The sequence below is a fragment of the Nicotiana sylvestris genome, chromosome 6 (genome assembly GCF_000393655.2).
Source record: "Nicotiana sylvestris chromosome 6, ASM39365v2, whole genome shotgun sequence".
Classification (NCBI taxonomy): Eukaryota; Viridiplantae; Streptophyta; class Magnoliopsida; order Solanales; family Solanaceae; genus Nicotiana; species Nicotiana sylvestris.
The window spans coordinates 11756638-11779850 of record NC_091062.1 but is presented as its reverse complement, the minus strand read 5'-3'; the positions used below and the strand labels follow the sequence as shown (position 1 = coordinate 11779850).

General features: G+C 35.5%; 1 long non-coding RNA gene across 1 annotated transcript; it reads left to right on the top strand.

Annotated features, from left to right (window-relative positions):
• Positions 1–11055: 11055 nt before the first annotated feature.
• On the top strand, positions 11056–13730 carry LOC104243834 (uncharacterized). Its single transcript, XR_011400623.1, has 3 exons — positions 11056–11155; positions 12171–12383; positions 13331–13730. It is a non-coding gene; the product is annotated as an uncharacterized lncRNA (long non-coding RNA).
• Positions 13731–23213: the final 9483 nt, after the last annotated feature.

Sequence of the window (23213 nt, the reverse complement as noted above, 5' to 3'; positions counted from 1 at the left end):
TTGTTGTAGTGTATGTTGAAGCAATTGTTGGAGTCGTGCAAGTTAGAAAGGGACAAATTGTTGAAAAAAGTTGAATATTTGGAGGTTGCAAAAAATATTGAATTGAATAAAGCAAGGAAAATCGAAGATAAAGTGGTTAAAATGAAGATGTTTATTTTGATTTCAGTTGCACTTTTTGTTGAATTTGTTGCGGCAATGTGGATGAAGTAAATTCTGTAAAAGAAAGATGGCATATGATCGATATTTCACTTCCTAGTTCTTGTAATACTTAGACGTTTCTATGCTCTTATCTACTGAATTTTAGCCATTGTAAAATAATGACATATGTTAATGTATGTTCCAAGTACTAGTGTGTTGATATTGTATCTATTGTCCCTTTTTAATGCTCCTATCTACTGACTTGTACTAGTTCAAATTGTTCAATTCCTTTGCCAAAGATGTAAATAAAACATGTTTTCTTCTAAATACTTGAAGACACTTCAATACAGACACTTGAAACATAGACACCTGAAGACAATGCTTACAATAATTAAACTACAACTTAGAGTTTAGAATTAACAACTTACAATATTGAACTCCAATATGGCAACTTACAACTTCGAAACAGTTAGATTAATATGGCATCCAATTTCAGTAATTACATTGCCAAAAACATACACTTCTTCACAGTAACTCCAGTAATTACATCACCAAAAATACACACCAAAAAAATTGTAATTACAGTAATTACTTCAGTGGATTATAATATGATATCCAATGACAATATTCAGAACCAACCATTAATCATAGAATACTAAATGGGAGATAACTGTCTATAAGTTTGTAGTAAATACACCCCACACACAACAAATAAATTCCAGCTTTATCTTTATTTTTTTCTCCTTGATTTTAGCTTCCCAATTTTTTCTTGCCCTTGTTTTTCAAACTAATTTGCATTTACAGTAGTCTTCCCCTTCCACTGTAATGTTGGGGCTGAATATGGTAGATCTATTGGCACACTAACACCATTGTGATCACCAGTGAAGTTGATTGACCTTATTCTAGCTTTTATTTGTGCATGTTGTCTCATCCTGAGCCTTGTAGTTACTTCTAATGTAACTCTTGGCCTAAGCACAACATCTTCTTCATGTCTAACTCTTGACCTAAGCATTCTTCCAGGTGTAGGCATGAACTTAATCCCATTGTCCTGACTTGGTTGAGTGGCTTGAAGCACTGAACAATTGATATCATTTTCAACTTTAGGTGCTGAACTGTCCTGATTTGGTTCAGTTTCATGATCTATCAAACAACTTGGCCTCTTCCTCTGCTGCTTTCCTTTTGAATTTTTTGTAGCAGGTGTTGAACTGGTGGCAGTTTGCTCAGTTGTTGCAGTAGGTGCTGAACTAGTGGCAACCTGCTCAATTCTTCCACTCTTACTTTGCTTCTTTCCCTGATAAAGATAGTTAAAAATACAAGTTAGAAAATATTCTTCATGTATAGTATTTAATACTTTGAAGTTTATGTAAAACAATAACCTGACCACAAGTCCTTGCATTATGAGTTATTTCTCCACATTTGCTACAAGTCATGATTCTTTCTTTTCAAGACTGTGACCACACTCCTTGTCTTTTAATTGCCTCATCCTTCTGCCTATCTCTCTTAACCTTAGGTCTTTCAGCCAATTTTACAAGCTCTGGAGGCTTAATTGCTTGAGATTGTTCAATCTTCCAAAACTTTTTTCCCCTGACAGGCTTGATATTGTGCCTATAAGTCAGTAGAAATGTCTCCTTGATATACCACTAGTTGGTTTCTGTCATTGGATCACCAGAGTCATGAAGTATAGCTCTAAGAGCATGTGGACATGGGATTCCTGTAAGGTTCTATGACCTATAAGTGCACTTCTTCATAGCCAAATTGACATAATGCTTATCAGATCCTTTTGTAACTTCATAGCCATTTTGACCATTTACATTTACTTCACAGGCTGTTTGAGCAATCTGTAGGTACTCATTGTACAAGTCCATGCATTTTGGACTGAAATCATGTCTCCAACTCCTAACTTCTTCTTCATGTTCTCTTAATAGGTCCGTGGTCTTGATTTTGATGTCCTCTAGCATCTTGATTATAGGCTTATGCCTTGCATCCACAATCCACTTGTTTAAGGATTCAGTTAAGTTATTATCAACCGACTGATTCTCGCATATTGTGTCCATATATGCTCTACACCATGCCTGAGGTAGGTACCTCAACAAAGCCTCTACAACATCTTTGTTCAAGTCCCCTAATTTTTCTAGCCGATTTTTGAAATCTTCTGCATATGTGCACCATACACACCACCATAAAAGCTTCTTGTTTTTCCCAATATTGTACCGTTTGTACTAGTTAGACTCAATATGTCTAACACAATACCTGTGATGTGCCTAAAGAAGGACTGTTTTGACTGCATCAAGTAGTCCCTGCAATGGTTATCCAAAACATAAAAAGCTGGTCAAAAACATATATCAAGTAAAAAGTAAACAGAAGACTGAATAAAAGTAGACAAAATTGTTTAGAAACTTTACCTTTTGCATATCTGACATGAAGGTTATTCTTTCCCCTTCCTTGAGGTCCAAAGAAGATTAAGCAACTGCAGGAACCAATTCTAAGTATTTTTTGTCTCCTTATCAACAACTACCTATGCCAAAGGGTAAAAATAATTCTGTGAATCCTCTCCAACTGCCACTAACAGTTGGTCTTTGGCTTTGCCCTTCAAAAAAGTACCATCTAGACCAATAAAAGGTCTCAATCCTATATTGAAACCTATCTTCAAAACATGTAAACACACATACATCCTCAAGAACCTTCTTCTTCCTTCTTCAAGTGCACTCTTTGAAAGTGTAACAACCACATCACTACCAGGGTTACTTTCCCTCAATTCATTGGCATAAGCCTCAAGTTTATTGTACTCATCTGAAAAACTACCATCTAGTGACTCCAATACCGTCCTCTTTGTCCTCTTGCACTTTCCATGACTAATATTTAGCTCAAATATTCTCTTCAAATATAACATCATTTCCCAAATCGTGTACTTAGGATTATCCTGTAACTTTTTCTTGAAATATTGTGCAATGGTACTAAAATCAATAGTTTTGTTATCAAATGCAGTTTCACAATCATGTTCAGTATTTAAAGTCTTGATTTTAACCCCACCAAATTTTTATATTAAACAAACAAAGGGACAACCAACAATATCACAACTATACTAAGCCTTTCTAGGTCACTGTTCTCCAATTTCAATCTTTTCTTGTTAGCCAGAGAATATAACTTTATACACTGCTTCCGGTATGTCCTTAAATGACATACCTTTGTATAACTCTTTGTAGTCACTAAGTTTTCAGTTATTTACCATTTCTTTTGTGCTTTAAGTGCTTCTAATTCTTCAGAGTTGTATCCTTTAGAATTAGTACTAGAGTCAGATCCTACATCATTTAAGCTACAATCAGTACCAACATCATCCATAATTTTATTAGATTCTTCTTCATATTGTACAATATTGGGAATAGAGTAAATAGGGGGTTCACATTCATCTATACCAAATAGGTTCACTATATTAAATTCATTGCATATTAACTTTTGTAAATGTCTAATACCATTATTCCCTTCAATCACATAAAATTTACTAGATGGGGCAACACCTATAAGTTGTTGAACCCCTAAAAATCCTAGCTCATTTGTGAATTCATTCACTATCTCTATATTTGAAAGTAAGTCGGAGTTATAACCTGTCCAAGTCTTCACCAATTTTTCTGTGTAGACAACATTAGGCCTAGTAATTGAATATTAAGTCAACTAGCACCATCTCCAACACCTATCAAACACAACAAAACAATATACCACTTAGAAAACATAAAGTAATCAATGTAAAGGTCACTAGTGAGAAAAGAATAATTAATGCCAAAAAGAATAAATTTTTATGACAAGAGGTCTCCCCTAAAGAAGAATAAAAAATACCCGAATACTTTAATCAAATGGCGACACAATTGGGGACCATCGTTGTTAAAAAGCAATGAAAAAGTGTGGAATCTTCAGACAATACAAATATACTTTATTAACAAAGATAAAAAACAAACCCCACATAACCCCACAAAATCCCACAAAACAGAGAACTACAATAATAAATAAACAACAGAGGCGTAAACCATGCATGCAAACACTAGAAACATACAAGAAATAAGAATATATCATTAAAATTGCAGAAACTTAAGTTGGATATAGATGAAACCCAAGAAATCGAAAACCTAGAATAAAAACCCTAAAAAACGAAAAGAAAACTAAAAGGATGAAATACTAACAGAAATAATATAGTAGAGACGAATGATTTTAATGGAGGAAGGTATTATCTTTATGGCATTTGTTGTTCATTGGCAATCAACAAAGAAGAGAGAGGTTAGAGAGATCTAAAGAGTGAAAGAGAAAGAAGAGAAATTGAATGAAATGAGTTTATTTTGTGTTATAAACCACATGTTACAGGTTATGGGCATGGGGTTTCGTGGAGCGGGTCGCTTAATATGTGCCCAGATGTAAAAAGGGCACGGATGAGTGCCACATGTCACCTCCGTCTAATTAAGGATACATTTGTGAGAATAGTAAGACAGTAGAGAATTTTATGGCCCAATAGTATAACGGGGGACAACTTTAAATAATTTATCATAGTAGAGAGGCAGATCATATCCTTTTCCGATTTAACTTATATATAAAATGGTCGAACAAAATTGTTTATTTATCACTTGTCAAAATTACATCTCAAAATACAATTAGACTGCTCTCTAACTGTCCTTACTATCACTTATTTACAATCTAAGCTATACATTTTCTCTATAAAGTTTTTCTATCCAATCTTTCTCTCTACTTGTATGTCTTCTTCTCAATGCTTCAAGTGCTTTATGCTTATCTGATTGCATAGCTGCCCAGGTCGTATCACCTTATGTTCCCATAGAGCTAAGTGTCTTGCTCTCCATATGTTATAAACTACAGCCGCTAGTATGGCTAACACAATTGCCTTGCATGTTTTCCCTTTGATTTGTCTGGTCATTCTTCTGCCTAGACCTTGCAGCTCCATATTTCTGGTGTCTATGTTTAACCAACTCAGCGTGTCTTCTATGCACCTCCTCGCAAGTGGACATTCAAAGAACAAGTGAGCAACTATTTTTTCTGCATTTCCATATATCACACAAAGTCTGTCTTTGTTAATTCCTATTTGTTTCAGCCTTTCTTTCGTCAAGAGTTTGTTATGTGCCACTAACCAACAGATTAGGTTGTGTTTTGGCATGTTCATCTTGTTCCATACCCACCCTCGCCAAGGCCAGTCCTCCTTAGCCCTTTCTTCCAATCATAGCCACTTCTTATTGTATAAGCTCCACTAGTAGTTAGCCAGTGATTCTGTGTGTATCTATCAGCAAACTTATCTCTTATAGTACATATTTTTTTCAAGTACCAGCTGCAGTCTGTTGTAGGCTTGTACTGTCACCAATATCTCCCTTTTAAGTAAATATGGTTTACCTATCTGACCCACAAATTATCTATTTTTGATGCTATATTCCATACATACTTTGCTATAGCTGCGTCATTCCAGACTGCAGTATCATTTACCCCTAAACCTCCCTGTTTTTTTCCCCTACATACCAAGTCCCATGCTACCGGAGATGGCTTGCTAGTGTGGACTTTTCCATCCCATAAGAATCTCCTACATATTCCTATAATGCTTTTGATGACTTTCTCAGGCAGTACAAAAAATGGATGCCCAGTATGAGTGTATGTGCATTAGTACTACATTAACCAATAGTACTCTCCCTGCATATGCCAAATTTCTTGTCCCCAGCTTTTAATCTTCATTGTCATCTTATCTACTAAAATTTCACAATCTAGTGCTGCCAATTTCTTTGGTGATATGTGTACTCCAAGATATCTAAATGGTAGAGATCCCCTCTTGTATCCTGTTAGTTCACATAAATCCTGCAAGCATTATTCATCCATATTTGCACTGAATATATTGGACTTTGTAGCATTTGTAGTAAGTCCAGATACATTTGAGAAGCTTTGTAGTCCTCTCAACATTAGTACTATAGCTTGAAACTCCCCTTTGCAAAACAGTAATACATCATCTGCAAAGCAGAGATGGTTTAGCTGCAACCCTTTACATTTTGTATGATAAGTAAACCCCTCTTGGTCAGCCACCATTCTCATGATTCGAGTAAAATACTCCATACGTATTACAAACAACAGTGGGGATATTAGATTCTCTTGTCTTAGTCCCCTCTTTCCTACTATGCAACCATACAGACCACCATTAATTGCTATTGTATATTGTGTAGTTGTGATGCACCTCATTATCCAGCTTATGAATTGGCTTGAAAAATTCAGTGCATATAGCATTTCTTCCACAAATCCCCATTCCACTAAGTCATAGTCCTTCTTGAGGTCAATTTTTATAAGACAACTCTTAGTTGTATTCTTCCTATTATAGAGTCTCACTAAGTCTTGACAAATTAGGATGTTCTGAGCAATATACTACAAATGCACTTTGATTTTTAGAAATTATCCCAGGCAGTACCTTCCTTAATCTTTGACATAACATATTTGATATTACCTTGTACACAGTGTTGCAGCAAGCTATTGGCCTATTGTCTCCTACTGAATCTGCATGAGTCCCTTTTGGAATAAGTGTAATGACAATATTATTCAGCACTTTCAACAGTTTCCCAGTCTTGAAAAATTCCAAACTGCTGTAGTTACATCCCCTCCAGTTATTCTCCAACTATCTTTGAAGAATTGACTCCCATATCCATCTGGACCAGGACTCTTATCCCCTGCAATTTTCCATAATTCTTGCTTTACTTCCTTCTCTGAGTAAGGAGCCACTAGTATTTTCCTATCTTCTTAAGACACCACAACCCACTTCTTCACTAAGTTACTACACACATGATCTCTATCATCTTTACTTGTGCCTAGTAGAGATGAAGAGAATTCTGTAAAAGTATTTGCAATATTTTTCGTTTCTGTGATATTTTCTCCATTAGCATTCCTTATTGAGAAGATTCTATTATTGTTTCTCCTTGCCTTTATACAATTGTAAAAAAACCTTGTGTTTTGATCTCCTTGCACTACCTATTGTATTTTACTCTTCTGCCTTAGGTACTGATATCTAGCATCTTCCTAGCTACTATATGCCTGTGCTAATTCCTTCTCTTGTTTATGCAGCTCATAGTCGATAGGACTTGCCTGAATTCTATCTTGGCATGCTTGAAGTTCCATCTTTGCTTGATCTGCTTTCTTTTCAACTTCACTAAATCTATTCTTGTTGATCTTCCATAGTACTTTTTTTAGTCTGTTCAGCTTCCCCACTAGTTGATATTGCTTGCATCCTAGTATCCTTTCTTGCCAGCTTTCCTCTACCTTTTCTAAGAAATCTGGAGCCATACTCCACATGTTAAAATATTTAAACTGTTTCTCCTTCCTGTTCTCTCCTTTTTCCTAGATGATAATAGCAGGACAATGGTCATACAACCCTTCTTCCATATAATGAACTGTGGAAGCAGGGAGTATTGCTAGCCAATCACTATTAACTAGTACTCTATCTATCTTGCTCATTACTTTATCATCCCCTTCTTGTTTGTTATTCCAGGTGAAATAAGCCCCAGTAGATTTTAGGTCATACAAATCATAATTCTCCACACACTTCTTAAAATCTCTAATTTCAGCCACATTGACAGGACTTCCAATCCTTTCCTCTTTAAAAAGGACACAGTTGAAATCCCCCATTATAATCCATGGCCCCTGGACTTGACTACATATTGTCCTTATTTCCTCCCATAGTTCTCTTCTGAGGGCTTGATCATTGAATCCATACACTACAGTTATGTACATCTTCTCATTCCTTCCTCTATGTTTTACCAAACAGTGAATTACTTGAGCAGTTACTGTTATTATGTCAACCTCATATATTTGAGGTTTCCATAGTAACCAAATCCGACCCCTTGGATGTTTATGCAGGTTTGTACTGAAAGACCACCCATTACAAAGAGTAAGAGAGGCTTGTTGGGCCTTTGTTCTCTTAATCTTTGTCTCTAGGAGTCCAAATAATCCAGCCAATTGTACATAAATAGGTTTACTTCTTTCTACTTGGCTGTCCTATTTAGACCCCTTATATTCCAGCATCCAATATTACCCATTAGGTAGGGGGTTTCCCCCACCCTTTCCAATGTTATGGCCCAAACTAGCTTGCTTATCTCCAGGGTTAGATGAGCTTGCTATGTTTCCATTTTCTCTAGTAGTGTCATCACTGTTCTTTGCTAATATTGTATATGAATTCCCAAGTGTCAGAGTCATCTCTCTTGCCCTTGTTAATGTATTGCTTTTCCCTTTCTTCTTTTGCTGCATCATCACCTCTATCTCCGTTGCTTTACTATTTTCATTTCCTGCTTTGTCTATGTTATCCTTGGGCCTTTCCTACTCTCTCTTGTCATTTTTTTGTTGATCATTCTGACTTTGTTTTTGTTGTTCCTTTTCTTCCTCCTTCTTCATGTTCCTTCTGCAATCTGTTTGTTTATGCCCAAAAATATTACAGGTGGGACAATGTACTAGTTTTCATTCATACACTACTCTTTATTCTATAATCTTCCCATATTCATTTTTAAACATGATTGTTGATGGATACTGTTGATTAATTGATACCTCAACAAGTATCCTAGAAAATGTAAGTCTTTCCTTTTGTGATGTAGCACTATCTGCCTTCAATGGTTTTCCTACCATTCCTGCAATTTTAGTAAGTGCATTCTTCCCCCAGCATTTGATGTCCAATCCTATTAGCCTAATACATATATGAATCCTATCAATTTTCTCCTTTTTCATATCAATGTCCTGCTTCCAAGGCTTGATTACTATTGGTTTTTATCAAACATCTGGACTCCTTCCTCAACTGTTCTATTTCTAGCTTCTTCAGATTGAAATCTCACAAGAAAAACTCCCTTATTCACTACTGCAACTTTGTCAATTCCTATATTTCCCCAAGTTCTTTTGAAATAACCTTCCATAACTGCTAGAGGTGGATTAGATCCCAGCACATAGCAGATCACTGCTGATTTCCAGTACTCGACCTCCTCCTTAATATCGTCAATTGTGATTTTCACATTTTGATATGTCAATTCCTCACTACTCAAGTCGAGTCCTTCAATTTGAGGAATCGGCCTCACTACATTACTCCGTGAATTCACAGTTTGTTGCGATTTTTCCGCCTCTGCTTCCTCTATCGCTTCTTCTTCTACCATATTCGCCCATGAGCTCTTCCCGCTACTCTGCATGTTGCTGTTTCCACTTCTATTTACCAATTTGCATTGGTTTGGCGTCTGATCCATCGTTCCTTTTGCTAAATTCAGCGGTGCAATTTCTTGGAGCACATTAATACTTTTAGTTTTCTTCGCATCTGTAGATTGCGGTACATTCTGCTTTCCTCCATTTGTGACATTGCTCTGCCATTGTTTTTCTCCTCCTCCAGCTTTCGATTTCCTACCCATGATCAGCTTTCACTGAGAGGAAATTTTCATTCTAGAGAGAGAATTTTTTCGGTGTTTAATTTCCTTTTTTTCACGATACAAAGACAATTATATACAGTTTAATTTTCCGGCGAAGGATATACGCTTGACCACCCTTGAAACATAGGTTTGCTACGCTACTGGTAATAGTGAGTTAGATATCTTAATCAGTTTACCAATTAATATTTTGCATAAAAATAAATCTACAATTACTTTATAAGTGACCACATTGTGTAATGTTTTTAACACAACAAGTGCTGAGGTAAGGTATTATAATACCTATGTGTATAATTTTATGACCTATGGCTGCAGAAAACAGCAATAGTGCAGACGAGTTAATATATTTGTTAACATTGTATTATTCAAATTGTCACAATGCCGAATCATTCAAACTTTCAAATATGTCTTTTTAAGATTTCCTTTCGTTTGAAAAAACGGTAAATTAGAAAGAAAAAAAAGTGCCAATTAATAAACATTTTTATAAGTGATTCAAATATTTGATTGATGTGGATATATTTATCTAAAAAAGCACAAACTCCATCCAAACTACATAACTTACTATTATTAGATTGTGACATTCATTTAACTAATAGCGTAGAACAAACTCATCCAACCTAGGGATTAGGTGGTAAATTTTGTTCGCTCTGCTCCTCTTGATTTTATTGTTTTACAGAGAAAATGGAGCAATTTTTTTATGTAATGATATTTATAATAATAAGATGTGCAACTTTTCGCGTTAGAAAATTTCCGTAAAACGTTTTTTCCCCTAAAACTATATGTACAAATACCGTTTAATGTGATATAGATCCCTTTATGTTACTACGAAGGAAAAGGAAAGGAGAAAAACACAAATATGATACTTTTGTATCACTATTGTTCTTTTTAACCCCGATAATAAAAATTTATGGTAAAAGCCCTTGCCAAAAATTTAAAATACATTGGGCAGGATTTTGCTCGATCGTCACATTGGGCAGGATTTTGCTCGATCGTCACATTGGGCATAATCTTACAACACGCAGCAAATCTGGTGATCGTCAGAATTTTGCCACAAAATTCTAGCTATCACCAGAGTTTTGTGGCTAAAATTCTTGCGATGGACTGCTGTTTGATTTAAAATTCTGCCCATCGTACTTTAAAATTTTGGCGATCAATCAAAATCCTGCTTTAAAAATCTAGTGTGGGGCTATTTTCCCAAAATATTTCTTAATTGGGTTAAAATATAAATAGTGGTTTAAACAAGAGAAAATTATACTATATAGCCACTCTAAAAATAATAGCCGCTAAAATATTTTTTTATATATTAATATATAATGCACAAAAAAATATTTTAAACATAATCAATATATATTTTTTGTATATCAGCTAACGAATGTAATTATTTTTGATCGGTCGGCCAAATATGTAATTTGCCCTTTAAAAAAGGTCCACACAATGGCATTTGGACCCGTTCGAATAGACTTGGACCAGGCCCAAATCATCTAGTGGGCCTCAACTTCTTGCCAACACCAGTAACTTGCTCTAATTTTCTGCAGCAAACTCCTCACTTCTTCAGAGTTCCTCGCGACGGAATCAAAATTTATCTTCATCTGTTCCGCTCTCTCTCTCTCTAGGTATTTTTCTCTCTCAATATTTAATTTGACTAAAACCTTATTATCTTTTGCATTTGGCTATGATTTTGAATGGTATAATACAAATTATAGTGAGTTTTGCTGTGTTTGCTTCATTTCTTTAACAAACTCTCAGCTCCAGTATCAGTTATTTTTTAGTTATTATAATTTGCTATAGTTGTGATGGTGTGTTAATTTGCTGTAATAATCAAAATTCTGAATAAATGGCTAATTACGAAAAGCTCTTATGAGTAGTTATGCCACTGGAGGCAGTGGGTACACGCCTTAATTACTTGTTTAATGATTTATTTTTTTTGTTCCTGTTTTGAGAGCTGATTGTGTGTTGATTTGAAATTGAACTGATCTCTAATTATATTTTTATGTGTTAATGTGGGTTTTCTTGCTAGTACTGGATTTCTATTTCTATATATATTTCCTCTATAGAAGACCAAAAAATTGATTAACTTTTAGCTAATTATTAAAATTAGGGTTTAATTATGGAAATCTATTTTTTTTCTAAGTGAAGTTAGTTTGTAATGCAATTGAAAATAAGAAAGTTAAAAGAACTTATATGTAAAGTATGGTGGAGGATTTGATACGGGTGCGGTGGAACTTAGGAGGATCCGAGCAACATAGCCTATAACGACCATTAATGTTGAAAAAATCAGAAATTAGATTTTACCTTGTAGGTTGCTGATGATAACATGGACATAGTTAAGCTGCAAGAATACTCTGTCCTCCTTAACAGATCTCCCTAATGTTACCAAAAATGTTACTCTTTTCTCTTGCAGATTTTCCTCCTCATAATATTGGTTCTTTTAGTATAGTCTTGATCCATATTAACATTATGTTTTTATAGAATGATTTGTAAGACTGCTTTTATGCCGATAAACTTGCAGTAATACGAGCTATCTAATGTTGATATGTCCTGCATTGAACAAAAGTATCCTTAATTAATCATCTTTTCTGCATGTGAACAGCTACATCTGTGAATTAACGAGACATTTCCTCCATGCAGTTCAGCTGATAATTAAAGGATATCGTGGAAATGGCAACCTATATGTGGAGGAAATATGCAGATTATGTGTACACAAAGTGGGAGAAGACAATTCTATGGGATATGGTCGAACCATTTAGGAGACCAAAATCGTTTACACCTCTTGTCACAATCTATGTTTGTGCATTTTATACAGGGGTTATTGGGGCAGCCATCACCGAGCAACTCTACAAGGTATAGTTGCTTTAGGTCCTTAATTTTGTTACACTAAATGCTTGGCCTTTTGTTTGGAAAAACTTGGAATTGAAACTTCATGAAGTTACTTTTGGAACTTGAAAGCACCACTTGCGTTTTTTGGTTGGAGGGGTAGAGCAGGATTATAAAACCCCCGATATAGTTAGTTGGACAAATGCAGGATTGAGTGGAAATGCATATAATTGTGTCATGTTAGACTGCTCGTGCTAACTTCCTTCACCTTGCTACTTTGTTTAGAAGAGGGTCGTTGAGTCAATGATGAGTTATGAGTTATTATAAATCAAACTCCTAACTTTTGCTACTTGCTCATTTATACATGGAAAGTGCGACTTTAAAGAATGGAAGTTCAACACATTATTTACTTGTCAGAAAAAGAGCTCCACTCATTATTCAGAAGTTTCATTAATTTGATTTTTATAATAAATGGTTCTAAACTATGATTGATCATTTGTTAGTTCATGAACAAGCTTCAGTTATCAGTTTAGTATTTTCAATGTGCAAATCCTATGGTCGGGACTCGTACATAGTTTGATTTGACCTCCCTATCTGAAAAGATATTGCAGTCAAGGTAGGAGAATCATCTGAATTTGTCTTGTCTTATCTAGTCACATTGATCCATTTCTTTTGCTTCTTCTCCTTTGATCTAATTCTTATTTTTCAGTATGTATCTCCTTTTCGGAATAAGTTATCTTTCCCTCTAGCTATAGCCTTTTTTTAAAATGTTTTGTATAAGTCATTACCATTTCAGAAGATAAGTAGCCTACTCATGTTCTGTATCATATGAGCTATAGAGAAGTACTCATTTGTTCAAAGTAGATGACTTTCCCTTGTATATTAAGAATCAAATTTACTTTTTCAGCCTTTAGTTAACTGTTTGTTCTAAATTCTTGTCTTAATGTAAGAGCTTTTCCCCACTATAATAACAGGAAAAATACTGGGAAGAACACCCTGGGCAAGAAGTGCCTCTAATGAAGCCGATGTTTTATGGCGGCCCTTGGAGAGTAATGAGAGGTGATGTTCCTCCTATGGGAAAGTTCAATCTCTGAGCAGCAGTCAGTTGATAGTTATAAGGTATCTAATATAAGCTCTATGAAAAGGAAAAGTAGCGAGATATGTTGTAGGTGCACACGAGTTCAAAATTCTATCTGTGAACCAAGTTTAGTATATACGTAGAGAGAAGGGTAGAAGGGCATATCCATTATTCACTGAAAAGGGAAAGATACCACTTTCTTTGCATTTATCGTGTGTTTATATTTGACCTATCCTCACTTGTAAAGATTTTAATCTAGCTGTTTACTATGTTGTCGGGCATTTTTCTGATCCTAACTGGGTTGTTTAGGGCTAGTCTGCTAGTATCTTGTCGTTATTCCTGCAAGTATTACGGCTACTTCTTACTATCTTCCGCTTCAGTTTTCTAGTATCCTGTCGTGGTTATTGCTTGTTGCTATTGCTAGTGCTATTGCTAGTGCTATTGCTTTCCTCCATCTATTATTTCTAGTTCTTACATTGTTGTTAATCATTTTTCTGGCTATTATTGTTGATATTTGATTGTTTTTATTCATCCTCTCGAGCCGAGGATCTTTCGGAAATAGCCTTTCTACCTCCTCAGATAGGAGTAAAGTTTGTGTACACACTACCCTCCCCAGATCTTACTTGTGGTATTTCACTGGGTTTATTGTTATTACTATGTTGTCTGAGATAGATGGGTTATAAAAAGTAATGAGAAGTGACTTGAGCAGCATTTGCGCTACAGTTACACTACTGCAAACTACTGTAAGAGAAGTAGTTATAACCATATACCAATTAACAAAAGCGTTACTGCTGTCTATATAGGTTTCTAATGTTTACTAATCTATTTTGGCCCTTCCCCATCTTTTACTTCCCCTTGTCTTTCTTCTTATTTTAAATTGGTGATATTCTTTTCAAGAGAAATTTCATTACATTTCTAGTTTTTTATTTGTGTTTTTATAAAATATCAAAGCAAATTATTTAACACGGCTGAATTTCCCAGAATGTATAAAGTTTGATGTCCATAAAACACCAAAAACATAAAGTTCAAACAAAACGTAGGATAATTTATTGGCATTTTTTCCATCAATATCTGGAAACTTTGTCCTAAGGACATATACTTTTTTGGAGTGCTTTCTCTTTACAATTGTTGTTGCAGATTACTGAAATGACGGTACATGCTTAGTGGTCCATGAAGTGGGTTGAGAATCGAGTTCAAATTTCAGCGAAAGCAAAAAAAATTAGGTGATTTCGAGCTCGTTTGGATGAGCTTGTTGTAAGTGACTTTTAAGCCAAAAGCCATGAGTTAGGAATTCTAACTTTTGACTTTTGACTTAATTTTTGTCACTTTTGCTTAAAAATACTTTTTTACTTTATCCAAACACTACAAAATGACTTAAAAACACTTTTGGCTTAAAAACACTTAAAATATGAGGTTTTGACACAGTTACCCATAAAAAGAAAACTATTTACCCTTGTTTACCCATTTGTTTTCTACCCATAAACTAATTACATTTCATATCCATAGTAGTTTTTTCTGGGGAATTTTTTCTTTATTTTTCAATTCTTTTTTATTTCTATGCTTCTTTCCTTTTTTATTTCTTTTCTCCTTTTTTTTCTCGTTTTCTTCTTATTTTTTTTTTCTTTTTTCCTTTTCTAATTTCATTTAACTTCTTTTTTTTATATTCTTTTTCTCTTCATAATCTAATTTCATTTACTGTTTTCACTATTTTTTATTATTCTTTTTTTATATTATTACTAAAGAAAAATCAAATTGTGTACCAATTAAATGTAGCTAATACAATCAAAAAATATTAACTAACATATGATACCCGTATAGTATATAACTATACCAAAAGGGTATACAATTGTACGCAAAGAGTTAAAAAAAATTAATTCAATTATTAAACTGAAATAATATTATTGTCAATAAAAAATTCAAAAAATTCTAAAAGGATCTAATTGTAAGAGTATACCGTTACATTATATAACATATTATAATATTTTTTTTTTATGCATTGTCAATTTGCCCCTCACGCTGGGTAAAAGCTTAAAACAAATTAAAAGGGAAAATGCAAGTGAATTTACAGGTAATAAGTATACTATTATAGTATATTGTATGCTATTACAGCATACTGTAATAGTATATTGCATATTATTACAGTATACAATAACAATATATTGTATACTATAATAGTATAATGTTGCAGTATAACTATATACTCTTATAGTATATTGTATACTGTAGCAGTATATTGTTAGTTAACTGTGTTCTTTTTCGATTATTACTATATACCGTTATAGTATATTGTAAACTATAATAGTATACCGTTGCACTATAGCTATATACTCCTACAGCAAATTGTATACCGTAGTAGTATACTATTGGGTAGCTATGTTCTTCTTCGATTTTCAGCTAAATATTTCGCAGATTAAGACCCATTTCCTTCGAACTAATAAATATCTAAACAGTTAAACCCATCAACTCTTCTGTTAATGGTAGAAGAAGTATTTTCTACTCTTGCAAAATCCTTAACAACAATAGCTAAACGATATGCTCGTCAGATTCAGAGGCAAAGCAGTAGCTGTATCTCAATATTTCTACTCAACAAGTGCAACCCCAGCTCCTGCCCCGACACATTTCTTGGTAAAATACCTGGTTAATTCTCTAGGATTCTCCAAAGAAGAAGCAACCTCTACATCGTCCAAGGTAACTTCATGGAAATCCTTAAAAAATCCTGATTTAGTCCTCAATTTTTTGGAACAAACCGGTTTGGACAACACCCAGATGAAAAAAATTAGTTTTTAGCGCACCAAAATTGCTATTCCATGATTTTCCCAAAACCTTAAAACCCAAATGAATAAAAAAAAACAGTGCTAACGAGCAAGAAAACGGATGCGCTAAAGCGCAACTTCACGCAGCTGCTGCGCCCTTGCTTCTTGCTTTCGAGCCAGAGCTTGCTGGGTAGTGAAGTGGTCCGTGAAGGTTAAATAAGACTTGTGTTAAGCAAGCAGAGTAGTCAAGCCAGAGAGGAAAAAAAGCAAGAAGCTGTTTTCGTTCGATCGACGGAATCAATCGTACTTTCACTGCTGTGGATAAATAGTTTAGGCCTCATGGGTAGGAGTAATAAATAGTTTGGGCCTGAGCATTAAAGGGTAAATAGTTTGGAATTAATGGGTATAAAGTGAGATTTTCTCCTTAAAATAAGTCAATCCAAACGGGCTCTTCTTCTCATATGTTCAGGCCTTACTGGATTGAATTACTTAGTACTTGTGTTAGTAGAAGGTAACAGGTGCCCCATAAAATCTAGGCGCATGTAAGCTAATCGGGATACCACAATTATCAAAAGAGATTATTGAAATGGCCTAACCACAGAGGGACAACTCTTAACAAGTTTAATAAAGCACCCCAGCACACTGAACTCGACATGTCAATTAGGTTGGGTTGGGTTAGAACTTAGACGGGAGAAATTCAAAAATAGCCAGATTTACAACTGGTCGTTCAAAAATAGCCCAGTTTCAAAAGTAATCGAAATTTAGTTACTTTTCATGTAAAGATAAATCTGAGCGAAACACTGTTCAAAACCCGAAAATACGCTAGTATATTATACTGGAGTTCCAGCATAAGTATACTTGAATTCCAACATATTATACTGGAGTTCCAGGATAAGTATGTTGGAACTCCAGTATAATATGATGGAGTTCCAGCATAAATACTCTAGAACTCTAGCATAATATACTGGAGTTCCAACAAGTATAATTGTCCAGTATAATATACTGGAGTTTGGAGCACCGGTGCTCCAGTCTCCAGTATATTATACTGGAGTCAGTAAAGTATACCGGTCCACTATAATATGCTGGAGTTCATATACAAGCGCACCGAACTCCAGTATATTATGCTTGACCGATCTCTGTTGTAGCAAAATAGTAGCTATTTTTCATTGATTTCGTAAACACTGGCTATTTTTGAATGACCAGTCCGAAAACTAGTTATACCGTCCTATTTTTACAAATAGACCCCAGCCCGTCTCCCATGGGTTCCAGGGACAAGTTGGAGCGGGCTCAGCTTAAGGAGCCCAGTTGGGAGTTAGGCCACTTTGGCATTTGGAGTGCTTGGCACATGTCATGACCCATTAAGTGAAGGGAAAATGATATTGTATAACCACTTTTAAAATAATAATCGAAAAATATATATTTTTTGTATATATTTATATTTCTGTATGTTATATACAAAAAATATATAAATTTTATACACTTTTGCGGCTATCCGGTGTAAATAGTTTCGGCTATAGCCACTTTTGAGCCGGGCAAGTTCAGGTTTAGTTGGGCTGGGTCTATTGATCTGTAACTATTTTATTTTAATATAAAAAGTAAAGTGTTGGACTTAGAGACAAGAATATGAAAACAAAATTTGGTATTAACTTTCAAATTTCAAAACATTACAATTTGCAATTGGCATTTTGAATTTTAAACTTGGAAGTACGTTAAATCTTTAAAATATTGAAATAAAATTTACACAGCTAGAAAAATACACCGCATTAGCTTAGGTATTATAGGTCACAAACTTTTTCTAATTGAAATAACATATAAAATATTGAAGGGAACATATTGTTATTGGAAAAATATTCCTGGAGCTAAACCCTTAGCAGCTATGTAATGAATTCAGGGGACGAGCTTCGAAGCACCGAAAATTTTGTGGGCCCATAAAACGATCTATTATTGTTTCACCATGACTATTTCTCATTTTTTGACACTTTAGGGTCATAAAACAGGAATTCAGGATGATTTTCATTTCTTTCATGTGTTAATGTCCATGCCATCTTTATGAATTCGGGCGACGGGCTCCGAATCGCCTAAAATTTTGTGGGTCCACTAGAAACAACCTAATGAACAGTAGGAATAGCTTCGCCATGATTGTTTCTCATTTTTTGGCGTTTTAGGGCCATAAAATAGGAATTCAGGACGATTTTCAATTGTTCGTGTACTAATGTCCCATCATCATCATGAATTCAGGCAACAGGTTATGAATCGTCTAAAATTTTGTGGGTCCATCAGAAACGACCTAATGAATAATAGTTATTGTTTCGCCATGACTATTCCTCATTTTTTGGCACTTTAAGGTCAGGAATTCAGGACGATTTTCAATTTTTCGTGTGTTAATGTCCATGCCATCTTCATGAATTCGGGCGACGGGCTCTGAATCGCCTAAAATTTGGTGGGCCCACTAGAAACGACCTAATGAACAGTAGGAATAGCTTCGTCATGATTGTTCCTCATTTTTTGGCGTTTTAGGGTCATAAAATAGGAATCCAGGGCGATTTTAAATTATTCGTGTACTAATGTCCACGTCATCGTCATCAATTCAGGCAACGGGATATGAATCGCCTAAAATTTTGTGGGCCTATCAGGAACGACCTAATGAACAATAGTCATTACTTTGCCATGACCGTTCCTTTTTTTGGCGTATTAGGCCATAAAATAGGAATTTAACATGATTTTTAATATTTAGCGTGCTATTGTCCACACTATATGCATGAATTCGGGCGATCGACTCCGAATCACCTCATATTTTACGGGCCCATAAAAAACAACCTAATGAACAATAGTCATCGTTTCGCCATGATCGTTCCTTATTTATTGGAGTTTTAGGGCCTTAAAACATGAATTCACGACGATTTTCGAGTTTTAGGGCCTTAAAAATGGTGTGCTATCGTTCACACCATTTGCATGAATTTGGGTGACCGGCTCTGAATTGCTTGGAATTTTCCGGGCCATCATAAACGACCTAATGAATTAGTCATCGTTTCTCCATGATTGTTCCTTATTTTTTAGCGTTTTAGGACAATAAAATAGAAATTCAGCACGATTCTTTTATTTCTCGTATGTTATAGTCCACGTCATCTACATGAACTCGAGTGACTGACTCCGAATCGTTTAAAATTTTGCAGACCTATCAAAAACTACCTAATGAAGAATAGTCATCGCTTCGCCATGACCATTCCTCATTTTGTGGCGTTTTAGGGCCATAAAATAGGAATTCAGGACGATATCCAATTTTTCGTGTGCTATAATCCATACCATCTGCATGAACTCGGGCGTCTGGCTCCGAACCGCCTAAAATATTGTGGCTCAATCAGAAACGACCTAGTGAACAATACTTATCACTTTTTCCATGGACGTTTCTTGTTTTTTGGCGTTTTATGCCATAAAAGAAGAATTAAGTACGATTTTCGATTTTTCGTGTGCAATAGTCCCTGCCATCTGCATAAACTTGGGTGTCCGGTTCCGAATTGCCTAAAATTATGCGGGTCCGTGAGAAATTACCTAATAAACAATAGTCACCGCTTCATTATGACCGTTCCTCATTTTTTGGCCCTTTTAGGCCATAAAACAAGAATTCAGGATAATTTTTTATTTTTCGTGTGTTATAGTCCATACTATTTGCATGAACTCGGGCGACCAACTCCAAATCACCTAAAATTTTGTGAAACTATCAGAAACAACCTAATAGAGACTAGTCATTGCTTTGCAATGATCGTTCCTCATTTTTTGGTATTTTAGGGCGCTATGATAGGAATTCAACACGATTTTCGATTTTTCATGTGCTATAGTCCACGCCGTCTGCATGAACTCGAGCGACGGTCTTCGAATCACCTAAATTTTTGCGGGCCCATCAAAAACGACCTAATGAAGAATAGTAATCGATAAAACTATTCTAGGCGATTCTTTATAGCCTCACAAAAGTTTAGGCGATTCGGATCCGGTAGCTTGTATTCATGCAGATGGCATGGACTATAGCACAAAAAAAATTATACATTGGCCCGAATTTTAGTTTTTTTTGTTCTAAAATGCCAAAAAATGAGGAATGTTCATCAGAACATTTTTTATGGCCCAGCAAATTTTTAGGCGGTTGAAATCCGGTAGCCTAGATTCATGCAGATAGTGTACACAAAATTTGAAAATCGACTCGAATTCATATTTTTTGGCCCTAAAATTCCAAAAAACTGAGGAAAGGTCATGACAAAGCCATGACTAATGTTCATTTGGTTATTTTTATGGCCCCACAAAATTTTAGGCGATTTGGATTCGGTAGCCTAGATTCAAGTAGATGGCATGGACTATAACATACGAAAATTTGGATATTGGCCCGAATTTTAATTTTTTGGCCCTAAAATACCAAAGAACGTGGAACGGTCATGCAGAAGCCATAAATTTTGTTCATTAGGTCTTTTGTTATGGCTACGTAAAATTTTAGGTGATTCGGATCGGTCGCCCGGATTCATACAGATGAGTGCACGAATGTCACGACCCAATTCCATTATAGGCCGTGATCGCACCCAACACCGTCATCAGGTAAGCCAACACTGATCAATCTAGTGGTTTACCATTTGATTAAAGTACTAAGTGGATAACATGACCTCATTTGTAAAAGATTTAGAAATTTTCAAACGTAACGTAATCAAACGGAAACAAATGAATACAAATCAAAATCATGAAACAAATCCAAAAATCACAAGTCTACCAGTGTATGTGCCAAGACTTGATTTCACAAGTATGTGGCAATCTAGTAAAATGTACAAAAGAATGCTAGCCTACTGTCTGAAAGGAAATAGACAAAAAAAATAAAGCATAAAAGATAGACTCCAACTGCTGTAGAACGGCTCAGAAGGCATCTCAATGTGAAATCTCGAGATGGGGATCAAATCTGCGCACCAGACTAGTAACCAGATGCACCTACCTCAGATCCTATACAATTAAGTACAGAAGTGTAGCGTGAGTACATAAATTATATGTATCCAGTAAGTATCTAGTCTAACCTCGAAGAAGTAGTGACGAGGGGTCAACTCCGACACTTACTAGGGCCAACAACATAATAATATGAAGTTCTAATTAAGTATGATATATAGAGATAGCAATAAAACTCAGAACAAGAAATAACTGAACATTTATTTCATCATATTTAAGAACCCAAAACACTTCCTTCATTTAAACAAATAATCTCTCAAACAATGAATTTATACAAATTATAAAAAGGGCTGCCAGTTCTATTATCACACATGAATTCCACCGAGGACGTTCGACCCGATCCAACATAAATATAAACTGTGCACTGCCGAGGGTCGAATGGTCTGAACCATAGATGCATCTAATTATCCCACTCGCGAATCATACATTCGACGCGGTCAAATATAAATCTGTCAATAAATAATAATCCTTTCTTGATTCTTTTCAAAATAAAGACAATTCAACTTGATGCTTTTAAATCCTTGGAAAATCCACTACTTAATTCCATTTGTTACAATTAACAAATAAATTCAAATAACAGTGTCCACAAAGCATGGTGTAAACCTAAGGCTACCCGGACATAAACAAGAATAGTATCTACGTACGGACTCTCATCACTTCGTGCGTACGTAGCCCTCCACAAATAATAACACATATTAATTAAGTTTACCTATTGGGTAAATTCCCACTTACAAGGTTAGAAAAGAGAACTACCTCATCTCCATGCCTGCTTCCCAATTCAAGAATGCGTTCAAACCTCCAAATTTGATGCCAAACGACTCGAAACTAGTCAAACGTTATATAAACTAACCAATCAATGCTCAAAAGTTCATATCCTCACTATCAAAGTGATCACCCAACCCAAAAAGCAAGATTCCTAAAATTCACCCCCGGGCCCACGTGCCCGGATTTCGGAAATTTTCTAAGAAAGATGTTACCAAAAACCTAGTTTTTTTTATCTAAACCCTTGGTTTTCACTAATTTTTACATGTTAATTTACTCATAATCTACTTGATTTTCATTATTTAACTCATGTTGTGTAGAAATTACTTACCTCAAAGTGCTACGTGAAAACCCTCTTCCAAAAGCTCCAAAAATGCCCAAGAGATGAAGTTAAGTAAACTAAATGGCCTAAGTCCCGCATCAAAAGAGCTGGGCACAAGCCTCTGATGTTGCATTTGCCACACCAGGTTATGCGAGGGTAGCAAATGTGACAAAACACTCGCAAATGCAAAGCCTGGCTTCAGCTGCTAAAGTCGCAAATGCGACGGAGGGGTCGCAAATGCGATCATCGCTGAGGTCGCAAATGCAGCTCAAGCGTTGCAAATGCGAACACTGCCCCAGTCGAGCTTCTTCGCAAACGCGAAACTCTTCTCGCAAATGTGAGATTCACATTTGCGTACTATTTCTCGCATTTGCGAGACCTGCAACTAATGCCAAGAAACACCAGAAATCTTGTGTGCTTCTCATCCCTTAGAAACGTTCGAAACTCACCCGAGCCCTCGGGGCTCCATACCAAACACCCACACAAGTCTAACAACACCATAGTAACTTGCTCGCATGATTGGAACACTGAAATAACACCAAAAACCACGAACCTGACGCCAAAACACATGAATTAACTCATGAACTCAAAAACTTCTAAAAACATTTTCACGCGTCTGATTCCTATCAAATAAACTCAAAATGACGCCAAATTTTGTGTGCATGTCTTAAATGACATTACGGAACTATTCCCGATCTTGGAATTCCGTTTGGACCTCGATATCACCAAAACCCGCTCCAAACCAAATTTAAAGAACTTCTAAAACCTTCGAGAACTAACTTTTACTACTAGGCGCCAAAATGCTCCCGGGTCATCCAAAACCCGATTCGAAAATTCTAGAAAAGAGGAACGGTCATGCCGGATCCATGACTATTGTTCATTAGGTCATTTTTTATGACCCCACAAAATTTTAGCGATTCGAATCCGGTAGCCCGGATTTAAGTAGATGCCATGGATTATATCACACGAAA